The sequence below is a fragment of the Arachis hypogaea genome, chromosome 13, assembly GCF_003086295.3.
Source record: "Arachis hypogaea cultivar Tifrunner chromosome 13, arahy.Tifrunner.gnm2.J5K5, whole genome shotgun sequence".
NCBI lineage: Eukaryota > Viridiplantae > Streptophyta > Magnoliopsida > Fabales > Fabaceae > Arachis > Arachis hypogaea.
The window spans coordinates 98,058,149-98,069,993 of NC_092048.1; the positions used below are offsets into that span (position 1 = coordinate 98,058,149).

General features: G+C 39.1%; 2 non-coding genes across 2 annotated transcripts; one reads left to right on the forward strand and one right to left on the reverse strand.

The window, feature by feature from the left end:
- The first annotated feature begins 6,985 nt into the window (after positions 1–6,985).
- On the forward strand, positions 6,986–7,092 carry LOC112739611 (small nucleolar RNA R71). The gene has a single exon (XR_003170542.1). It is a non-coding gene; the product is annotated as a small nucleolar RNA R71 (small nucleolar RNA).
- Positions 7,093–11,048: 3,956 nt separating this feature from the next.
- LOC112738971 (small nucleolar RNA R71) lies at positions 11,049–11,156 on the reverse strand. The gene has a single exon (XR_003169915.1). It is a non-coding gene; the product is annotated as a small nucleolar RNA R71 (small nucleolar RNA).
- Between the last annotated feature and the right edge of the window lie 689 nt (positions 11,157–11,845).

The following is an 11,845-nucleotide window of genomic DNA, read 5'->3' on the forward strand; positions in this document are numbered from 1 at the left end:
CCATCATTAGAGAATGGTGATGGTGGGTAATATCCCATAAAATTTGTTTGATCATAAGATGAGTTGAACTCCATTTGAATTTTGGAAAACACAACACCAAGGAAAATTGAAATTCATATCTCATAGATGAATTTCTTAGTGAGGCAATAACTCAAACACCTTGGTTTCAATCTAAAACAGAAAACAAAAATAAAGAAAATGCTTGATCTAGACTTCTCACCCACTTAATCATTGTTGATCTAAATCAATCCCTGGCAATGGCGCCAAAAACTTGATGGTATTTTTTGTGGAAAAACGAATTTCCAAACACCTAAAACTCACTGGCAAGTGTACCGGGTCGCATCAAGTAGTAAAACTCACTTAGAGTGAGGTCGATCCCACAGGGATTGATGGATCAAGCAACTTTAGTGGGTGATTAATTTAGTCAAGCTAACATTTAAGTGAAATTGGGTGAGACTTGAAGCAACAGAATGTAAATGACAAGGAATTATAAATTGCAGAAAGTAAATGTGCAGAAACTTAAAGTGCAAGAAAGGTAAATTGGCAAAATCTTAAATGACAAGAAAGGTAGATTGCATAAAATGTAAAGGGGATTGGGTGCAAGAAATTTAAATAAAAGCAGTAAATCAGTAACTTAGAACAATTACTGAAGAATTAACTTGCAGGAAAAGTAAAATGGAAGCAGTAATTCAAGCAACTGGAAATCTAAATTGCAGGAAGAATAAAAGGAACTGGGTGCTGGGAGCAATGTAAACAGAGAAACAAAATTTCAGTGAATAAGAACTTAGAGCATTTGCAAGAAATGTAAAGTTGCAGAAAATATTAATCAAGCTCACGGCAAGCATCAAATGTAAAGTGCAGAATGCAGGAGAGGGAATTGAAGAGGAATGAAACAGAAAGTCAAAATGCTTGAAGAACTAAAAAACAGAAAATGACTGATGCTTAATTTACAGCAATTAAAAGAGTGTTGAAGATCTCAGGAGTGGAAGAGACTAGAAAACAAGTCTAGATCTCAAATCCTTTCTTGATCCAACAAGAGCAATTGCAAAATGAAAATGGAAAAGTAAATTGCAGAAGAAGAACAAGAGAAGTTGCAGATAGAGAATGAAAACAGAATTCCTTCCAATCTCAATCCAAGATTTAAAACAGAAATGAAAACTAAGAGAGAGCTCTCAAATTCCAATGCTCCCTAGTGGAGCCAGCCTTCTATATTTTCTAATGGAGCTCCTATACAAAGATGAAAATGATTACTTATATAGGCTTTACAAAATAAAATTGAAATGAAAAACAAATTAAATGAAAATCCTAATTCTAGCTTGTTCTTGTGTCTTTGAGTGATGATGTGGGCTTTGCTTGCTTTGGATTTGAAGAGAGATGGGTTTGGTTGGCCTTGATTCAATTTGGTGAAGAATTGAATTTAAATGGAATTTTGGTTGAATTTTGGCCCATGGGTGACACTCCCAGGGCATGGCTTAGTTGAAAAACCAAACTGAGCGCCCAAACTTGTCTTTGGCTTGCCCAATTTGTGCGTGTCCCAGCCTTGCTCATGTCACACCTCAATAGAGCTCAGTTGAAAAAATGAACTAAGCTTTCTTTCTTGTCCTAGGTGCGCCCAAATTGTGCGAAGATTGGGGGATGGGGATAGCGCTCAGTTGAGAAAGCAAACTGAGCTTCCCATTGTAGCGCCTTGCCTTGGGTGCCATGCTTTCAAGTTCGAACCATGGTGGAGGCATCTTGGTGTTGATTTCTTTGGAAGAGTGGAGTGCTCCTTGCTTTTGATATGAGAAGCACCAAGTTCGAATCTGGCTGTTCCCCTTTTGCTGTATTGCACTTTGTATTTTCCTTTCTTTCTTTAATTGAACGCTAGGCTTTATGCTTTTATTTTGTTCTCTTTAATGAATGCAATACATGCTTTATATTGCAATGCATTAATGTAAGCTTTAACAATCAAATGATTCATGCATGCATTCATCTTTATTAATTAATGCCAATTGTAATAACGTTAAAGCCATTTGCTTTAATAATATCTTACATGAAATTTTCCATTGGCTTTAATTAATAATGCATGTATTTCATTCATTCAGCGTTCATTTCATTGGCGTTATACATTTCATGCATGCATGCTTTTATTTATTTAATTAATAATGCTAATGCGTTCATGCATTGCATAATTATTAAACGCATGCGTACATGTGCATTAATGCATATGCCAAAGCCTCATGGTCATGGGTCACGCTTTTAAAAGCGTGGCCTAAGGTTTCAAAGCGTGCTCAACTTCAAAGTGTACCCAAAATTTCTCTTTTCTTCTTTTTAGCTTATTTTGTGCTCTTTTTGCTTCTTTTTCTTCTTATTTCCTACCAAATTTATAAAATTAAAAGATCAAGGAAATATACCATTTAAGCATAAAAGAATGCAATATTTAAGCACTAATTATCAATTTCTTGTATGAAAAAGCATAGAAAAATATGACATGATGACATGTCATCAACTTGCTATCCTTTTTCGAAGCCCCTGGGTGTCAGATTGAGGTCATGTCTTCTCTTCACCTTTTCTTTATAGATCTTGGCATTTTCATAGTCTTGAGGTCTAAACTCCTCCATTTCCTGCAGCTGTAAGACCCTCTTTTCACCAGCAGCAATGCTATCAAAATTTAGTAGCTTGAGAGCCCAGAGGGCTTTGTGTTCCAGCTTCAATGGTAAATGACAGGCCTTTCCATACACCAGTTGATATGGGGACATCCCGATTGGTGTTTTGAATGCCGTTCTGTATGCCCAAAGAGCATCATCTAGCTTCTTCGACCAGTCCTTTCTTGATGCTTCTACAGTCTTCTCCAGAATCCTTTTTAATTCTCTGTTAGATATCTCAGTTTGCCCACTTGTTTGGGGATGGTAGGGCGTGGCAACCTTGTGTTTCACCCCGTATCGTAAGAGGAGAGCTTCTAGTGGTCTGTTACAAAAATGGCTCCCTCCATCACTGATGAGTGCTCGGGGGACTCCGAACCGGCTAAAGATATTCTTTTTGAGAAAGTTTATGACCACCTTGTTATTATTTGTTGGGGTTACAATAGCCTCTACCCACTTAGAAACATAATCCACTGCTACCAAGATATACTTGTTTGAATATGAGGTTGGGAATGGTCCCATGAAATCAATTCCCCACACATTAAATAGTTCCAGTTCTAAGATGAAATTCTGTGGCATCTCATTTCTTTTGGGTAAGTTTCCAGCTCTTTGGCATTCATTGTAGTTTTTTACTAGTTATTTGGCATCCTTGAAAAGGGTGGGCCAAAAGAATCCACTTTGTAACACCTTTGTTGCAGTTCTTTCCCCTCTAAAATGGCCTCCATAGCACGAGCCGTGGCAGTTTCACAGGACTTCTCGTCCCTCTTCTTTTGAGACACATCTTCTCAGGATTCCATCTGAACACTTCTTGAAGAGATATGGCTCATCCCAGACAAAATATTTTGCATCATTGATGAGCTTCCTTTTTTGATGTTTGTTGATCTCTGGAGGTAAAGCCCTAGTTGCCTTGAAATTGGCAATGTCTGCAAACCAAGGTGCTTTGTGAACCGTCATTAACTACTCATCTGGGAAGTACTCATTCACACTGGCATCATGTGTTCCACCTTTGTCCTGAGGGATTCTGGATAGGTGACCGGCTACCTTGTTCTCCACTCTTTTCTTGTCTCTGATCTCAATGTTGAATTCCTGCAACAACAAGATCCATCTTATCAGTCTTAGTTTTGATTCCTACTTAGCAAATAAATATTTAAGTGCTGTGTGATATGTGAAAACGATCACTTTAGCACCAATGAGGTATGATCTAAATTTGTCAAATGCAAAAACTATTTCCAGCAACTCCTTTTAAGTAGTGGTATAATTTCTTTGAGTGTTATTGAGGACTTTGCTGGCATAGTATATCACATGAACCAAGTTATCTTTCCTCTGTCCTAATACTGCCCCAACTGCAAAATCAGATGCATCGCACATCAGTTCAAATGGTAAGTTCCAATCAGGTGGGAAAATAATAAGGGCAGAGGACAGCCTCTTTTTCAAGTTTTCGAATGCTAGCATGCACTTTTCATCAAAGACAAATGGTGTATCAGATACAAGGAGATTGCTTAAGGGCTTGGCTATCTTTGAAAAATCTTTGATAAATCTTCTGTAAAAGCCAACATGCCCTAAAAAGCTCCTAATTGCCTTGACTTCACTTGGTGGGGGTAATTTTTCAATGAGTTTCACTTTAGCTCTGTCTACCTCAATGCCTTGGTTAGAAACCTTATGGCTAAGAACTATTCCTCCTGTCACCATAAAGTGACATTTCTCCCAATTCAAGGCCAGATTGGTTTCTTGACATCTTTTTAACACCAGGGCAAGGTGATTTAGGCAATTGGGAAAGGAATCCCTGAATACTGAAAAGTCATACATAAAGACTTCAATGAATTTTTCTATCATATCTGAGAAGATAGAAAGCATGCAGCGTTGAAACGTTGCAGGAGCATTACATAGCCCAAATGGCATGTGCCTGTATGCAAACACTCCATATGGGCAAGTAAATGACGTTTTCTCCTGGTCTCTCGGATCAATCACTATTTGGTTATATCCTGAGTAACCATCTAGAAAACAGTAATATGCGTGTTCTGCAAGTCTTTCCAACTTCTTATCCATGAAGGGAAGTGGGAAGTGATCTTTTCTTGTAGCTTCATTGAGTTTCCTGTAGTCAATGCACATCCTCCATCCTGTGACCGTTCTTGTAGGTATGAGTTCGTTCCTTTTATTGGGTACTACAGTGATTCCTCCTTTCTTGGGGACCACTTGGACGGGGTTGACCCATGGGCTATCCGAAATTGGGTAGATCACCCCTCCTTGCCACAACTTCATGACTTCCTTCTGTACTACTTCTTTCATGACTGGATTTAGCCTCCTTTGGGGTTGGATGGATGGTTTGGCATCATCTTCCAATAGTATCTTATGCATGCATATGGCCGAACTGATTCCCTTCAAGTCAGCGAGGGTCCATCCAATGGCATCCTTATGCTTTTGTAATACTTGGAGTAGTTCATCCTCTTGTTCTTGGTTGAGGGCTGAGTTTATAATCACTGGGTAACTTTCATTCTCTCCTAAATATGCATATTTGAGAGTGGACGGCAGTGCTTTGAGTTCAAGTTTGGGTGCTTCTTTTCTTTCATTCTCCTCCTCTGGTGTGCCCTGAACATGAATCTCCACTGTTGCAGCCTCTTCGCTTGATGCTGATTCCTCTTCTGTTAACCCCTCAAGTTCTTCTTCTTCAAAAACCTCTTGTACTGCATCTTCTAGTGAATCCAACCTCATACATTCTCCCAATGGTTCTTGTGGGTAGCTCATGGCCTTGAACACATTGAATGTTATCTTCTCATTATGTAATCTCAGGGTAAGTTCACCTTTTTGGACATCAATGATAGCTCCAGCAGTGGCCAAGAATGGTCTTCCCAGGATGATGGAGGCCTTGGCTCCCTCCTTCATGTCCAACACTACAAAGTCTGCTGGGAAGATAAAATCTCCTACCTTCACCAGCTAGTCTTCTACTATGCCATGAGGAAACTTGAATGATCGGTCTGCCAGTTGTAGGGCCATTTTTATTGGCTTGGCCTCCTCAATCCTCATTTTTCTCATCATAGCTACAGACATAAGATTTATGCTGGCTCCTAAATCACATAGAGCCTTTTCCACTGTGATTTCCCCTATAATACAAGGAATATGAAAGCTCCCAGGATCCTTCAATTTCTGGGGTAGTTTGTGCTGAATGATGGCAATACATTCTTCGATTAGTATCACAGTCTTGTTGCTCTTCCAGCTTCTCTTCTTGGTCATTAATTCCTTCAAGAACTTGGCATAGAGCGGCATTTGCTCTATTGCTTCAGCAAAGGGTATGTTAATCTGTAGTTTCTTGAAGATTTCCAAAAATCTTGAGAATTGGTTGTCATCCCCCTTCTTTTTCAATTACTGAGGGTATGGAGCTTTTGGAACGTCTGGCTTCAGCATTTCTCCTTTTTGCTGTGAATTGGGAGTGGGAACTTGGACTTCATCTCGTTCCTCTTCCCCTTCATTTGAGTTCTTCTCTTGTGGTTTCTTGGAAGTTTCCTTCAATTCCTTCCCACTTCTGAGGGTGATAGCCTGACATTCCTCCCTTGGGTTTGACTCAATGTTGCTGCACAGGTTATGGCTGGGAACTTGCTTAAATAGGTAGCCAATTTGTGTCTCAAGTTTCTTGATGGCAGCATCTTGATTCTGCATATTGGACCGTACTTCCTCTCGGAACATTTTACTGTCTTGAACTTCTTTGTATATACGTTCAAGTAGAGTTTCGATCCTTGAGAGACTATCTTCGAATGATGGTGAGTTGAGATTGGAGGGATGAGAAGGGCCATTTTGGTTTTGATATGGATGTTGAGAGGTATTGTTAGGTGGGTGCTGATATGATCTCTGTATGGAATATTGTTGAGTTGCATTGTTGTTGGGGTTGTGACGTCTCTGATCTTGGCCTTGATCTTGTTGATTCCCCCCCCCCAAAGTTTGGGTGGTTCCTCCAACAAGGATTATAAGTTTTGGAGTATGGATCATGGGTCTGCCTAAGTGAGTTCCCAATGTAGTTGGCTTATTCCTGATCATCCTCTGCCTCTGCATTCACTCCTTCTTGAGCTGCTGATGAGGTAGTGATTGCTGCTACTTGGTTTCTTTCCATCTTCTTGGTAAGGTCAGCCAGCTGCTTGGTGATCATCTTGTTTTGAGCAAGCAGTACATCCACGTTGTCTAGCTCCATCACTCCTCTAGTGTTCCCTCTTTCAGAAGCATAGAAGTAGTCATTCTCGGCTACAATCTCAATGACATCTATGGCTTCTTCAATAGTCTTCTTCTTGTTCAGAGATCCCCCGGATGAGTGGTCTACTGCCTTCTTTGATTCGTAAGAAAGACCTTCATAGAAAATGTGTAACTGCACCCATTCATTGAACATATCTAGCGGGCACCTTCTTGTCAAGTCCTTAAACCTCTCCCATGCTTCATAGAGAGTTTTACCATCTTGTTGCCTGAAGGTTTGTACCTCAGCTCTCAACCTGTTGATTCTTTGAGGAGGATAGAATCTCGCCAAGAATTTGTTTACCACATCTTCCTAGGTTGTTAAACTCTCCTTCGAAAAAGATTCCAGCCATTTAGATGCTTTGTCCTTGAGTGAAAAGGGGAACAAAAGCAATCTATAGGTGTCAGGATGAACACCATTAGACTTCACAGTATCACATATCCTCAGGAAGGTGGTTAGATGTTGATTGGGGTCTTCTTGGATACTTCCTACGAATGAACAGTTGTTCTGAACAAGAGTGATGAGCTATGGCTTTAGTTCAAAGTTATTGGCATGTATGGTTGGCTTTTGGATGCTACTTCCACAGTTTCCTGGGTTTGGATTGATATAAGAGTCTAGAACTCTTCTCTCTTGCACTGGACCTTCTCTGCCATGGTTGTGAGCCTCTTCTTTATGGTGGTTCTCTATATTCTCATCTATGTCTGGTTCAAAATACTCCTCCTCTTCCTCAGTACTAACAACTCTCTTTCCTCTTGCTTCCCTCCTTAGTCTAAAGAAGGTCCTTTCAAGTTCAGAATCAAAAGAAGTTGAAGCCCCGCTTCTTCTACCTGTCATACAACCAACAAGGCACAAGCAAGAAGGAGATAAATACAGGAAGTATTCTTGTCAGAAATGCTGTTAGTGTGAGTGATGCAATATATCAAACAGTTAGTGGGTTAGTGAACTGAATTGTAACAAATAAGAGAACACCACAAACGGGTGAAGGGTAAAGGAAAGAAAATAACTAAAACTGAAAGTAAATCACTCAAATGAAATTGAATCAAACAAAAGAAAAATGCTCAATCTAGTTATCCACCAATTTAATCATTGTTGATACAAAATCAATCCCCGGCAACGGCGCCATAAACTTGATGCACAGAAACTTGTCTCAACAAATTTCCCTCGGCAAGTATACCGAATTGTCGTCAAGTAATAACTCACAAAAGAGTGAGGTCGAATCCCACAGAGATTGATTGGTCAAGCAACTTTAATCAGAGGAATGTTCTAGTTGAGCTATGCAGAAATTGAGTTGATATTTGTAGAAACATAAATGGCGGGAAAGTAAATAACAGAAAGTGTAAATGCTGGAAATAAAGAGAAAAATGTAAATGGTGGAAAGTAAATTGCAGAATCTTAAATGGGGATTTGGGGAAATGAACATAAAAATAAATGGTAGAAAGTAAAGAGAATAGGTAAGATCAGAAATGGGGGATTCATTGGGCTCAGGAGATGTTGTATTCTCCGGATCAAGTTCATTTTCGTCTCTTCCTCAATCAATGCATTCATTGATCTCCTTGGCAATCTTAAGTGATTGGATTCCAATTCCTTGGTAATTCAATCTCTCAAATCTTGATCAATAGCCAATTCCTTGGTCTAATTGCTCATGAGAAGAGATGAAGTATGGTCACTGATTATACCACATGTATTTCCAAATCAAAGTATTGGAAGAATTATATGTCACCATATCCGCCCAACCCCCAATTTGGTCCAACATGAGAAAGCATTTCTAGCATGATCCCTTCATTCCTCTTCCAAGGTTCCGAAGAGATCCAAGTATGAATAGCTTCTTTTCCAAGACAACTACCCAATTGGATGAAGATTGAAAGCTTTCTAGTAAAATCAAGAGAAACGAAAGAAGAAGAATAATGAAAACTATTATTGATCCATCAAATTACAATAGAGCTCCCTAACCCAATGAAAGGGGTTTAGTTGTTCATAGCTCTGGGAATGGAAAGTGTAAATGAAAAGTACATTTTCAAAATAAAACTAGAAGTTGTAGAGAAAGTAAAATATACAAAGTGTAGTTCTCCAAAATATCAAAAGCTCCCTACTAGTTCAAAACTACTCCTATATATACTACTCTTCTGATCTTCTAGTTGGCTCTTCAAGTCTTGGATATGGGCCTTTGGATCTTTAGTTGAAGCAGTTACAATCTTCAGTGGGCTCAGCTTTGCTTGTAGAAAAAGTGTGAGTTAGGCATGGATGTTAGTTAGGACGTTAGTGGTGTTAACGTTAAGTGAAAATGTGGGTTCGAGAACGTTAGTGACGTTCACCTTTTTCACTAACGTTCCAAGCCAAAAATGATCCACGTTAACTTCAACATTAGTGGCACTAACGTGACCACTAATGTTGCCTCTTGGTCTTTCACAAATGTTATTGGCATTCACCTTTTCCAATAACGTTGCTTATTGCCCCTTTTCCCCACGTTAGAGTTCACGTTAGTATAACTAACGTGACCCTTAATGTGGGCATGCCTAAGCTTCGAGAGCGTTAGTGACACTTACCTTTGTCACTAACGCTTCAAACGCCCCTTCTTCCCACGTTAGTGTCTCACGTTAATTGTATTAACGTGACCACTAACATGGTGGTGATTGCCATCTCCAACGTTAGTGACAAAGGTGAGTGTCACTAACGTTGGCCCATCATTTCTTTCCTCCACGTTAGCTTCCATGTTAATGTAATTAACATGGCAACTAACATGGGAAATATTGGCTTAGTCCAACGTTAGTGACAAAGGTGAGTGTCACTAACGTTGGCGATTCCTTGCTCCTCCCACGTTAGAGTTCACGTTAATGTAATTAACGTGACTCATAACGTGGCCAATTGCGCCCTTGTGGAACGTTAGTGGTATTCACTTTTACCACTAACGTTGGAGCTTCCCTTTTCCTCCACGTTAGCTTCCATGTTAATGTAATTAACGTGGCCACTAACGTGGGCTATGATGGCTTTCGAAGGCGTTATTGGTGATCACTTTTTCCATTAACGTTGCTAGCTAGCTCCCATTCCACGTTAGTTGTCACGTTAGTTAGACTAACATGGCTCTTCCTTGTTTCCTTTGTCCTGAAATCAAGCAAATAAAGTGCATCAAAGCTTGGTTCTAAATCATTAGATCATGCATCATCCATTTTATCATTCAATTCATGCATAATTCTCATAAAATCATGTAAAGTTCACAATGTTTGCTTGAATCATGATGTAAGTGAATATCTACCCAAAACTTGCTTATTTACTAAGAAAATGCATGAAACTACTCTAAAGCAGTAAAGAAAAGGTCAGTGAAACTGGCCTAAATGCCCTGGCATCAACCTCTTTTTATAAATTTCTTTTCATTAACTAATTATTTTAAATTTTAATTTTAATTTTATTCCTTTTCATATTTTCGAATTTTAACTTTAATTTTAAATTAAAAACAAAAATATTTTTATTTTATTTTATTTTCGAATTCTTCCTTCTAACTGTTTTTTTATTTACTAACACTTCTCTTCTACTCAAAAGTTTGAACCAACTCTTCTCCTCTGTGTTTGAATTCTTATCTTTTCTTTCTTCCATCCTTCTCTTCTTATACTCACATAAGGAATCTCTATACTGTGACATAGAGGATTCCATATTTTCTTTTCTGTTCTCTTCTTTTTCATATGAGCAGGAACAAGGATAAGAACATTTTTGTTGAAGTTGATCCTGAATCTGAAAGGACTCTGAAGAGGAAGCTAAGGGAAGCTAAAGCACAATTCTTTGGAGAAAATCTGACAGAATTTTTCGAAAAAGAAAGAGACATGGCCGAAACCAATAATAATGGTGGAGGTGTAAGAAAGATGCTTGGTGACTTTACTGCACCAAATTCCAACTTACATGGAAGAAACATCTCAATACCTGCAATTGGAGCAAACAATTTTGAGCTAAAGCCTCAATTAGTTTCTCTGATGCAACAGAACTGCAAGTTTCATGGACTTCCATCAGAAGATCCTTTTCAGTTCTTAACTAAATTCTTGTAGATCTGTGATACTGTTAAGACCAATGGGGTTGATCTTGAGGTTTACAGGCTTATGCTTTTCCCGTTTGCTGTAAGAGACAGAGCTAGAATATGGTTGGACTCCCAACCTAAAGATAGCCTGAACTCTTGGGATAAGCTGGTCACGACTTTCTTAGCCAAGTTCTTTCCTCCTCAAAAGCTTAGAAAGCTTAGAGTGAATGTTCAAGCCTTCAGACAAAAAGAAGGTGAATCCCTCTATGAAGCTTGGGAGAGATACAAGTAACTGACCAAAAAGTGTCCTTCTGACATGCTTTCAGAATGGACCATCCTGGATATATTCTATGATGGTCTGTCTGAATTATCAAAGATGTCATTGGACCATTCTGCAGGTGGATCCATTCACCTAAAGAAAACGCCTGTAGAAGCTCAGGAACTCATTGACATAGTTGCAAATAACCAGTTTATGTACACTTCTAAAAGGAATCCTGTGAGTAGTGGGGCACCTCAGAGGAAGGGAGTTCTTGAAATTGATGCTCTGAATGCCATATTGGCTCAGAACAAAATATTGACTCAGCAAGTCAATATGATTTCTCAGAGTCTGAATGGGTTGCAAGCTGCATCCAACAGTACTAAAGAGGCATCTTCTGAAGAAGAAGCTTATGATCCTGAGAACCCTACAATAGCAGAGGTGAATTACATGGGAGAACCTTATGGAAACACCTATAATCCCTCATAGATAAATCATCCAAATTTCTCACGGAAGGATCAACAAAAGCCTCAACAAGGTTTTAGTGATGGTGGAAGAAACAGGTTTAGTAATAGCAAGCCTTTTCCATCATCCTCTCAGCAACAGACAGAGAATTCTGAGCAGAATCCATCTAGCTTAGCAAATATAGTCTCTGATTTATCTAAGGCCACTCTAAGTTTCATGAATGAAACAAGGTCCTCCATTAGAAATTTGGAGGCCCAAGTGGGCCAGCTGAGTAAAAGAGTCACTGAAAC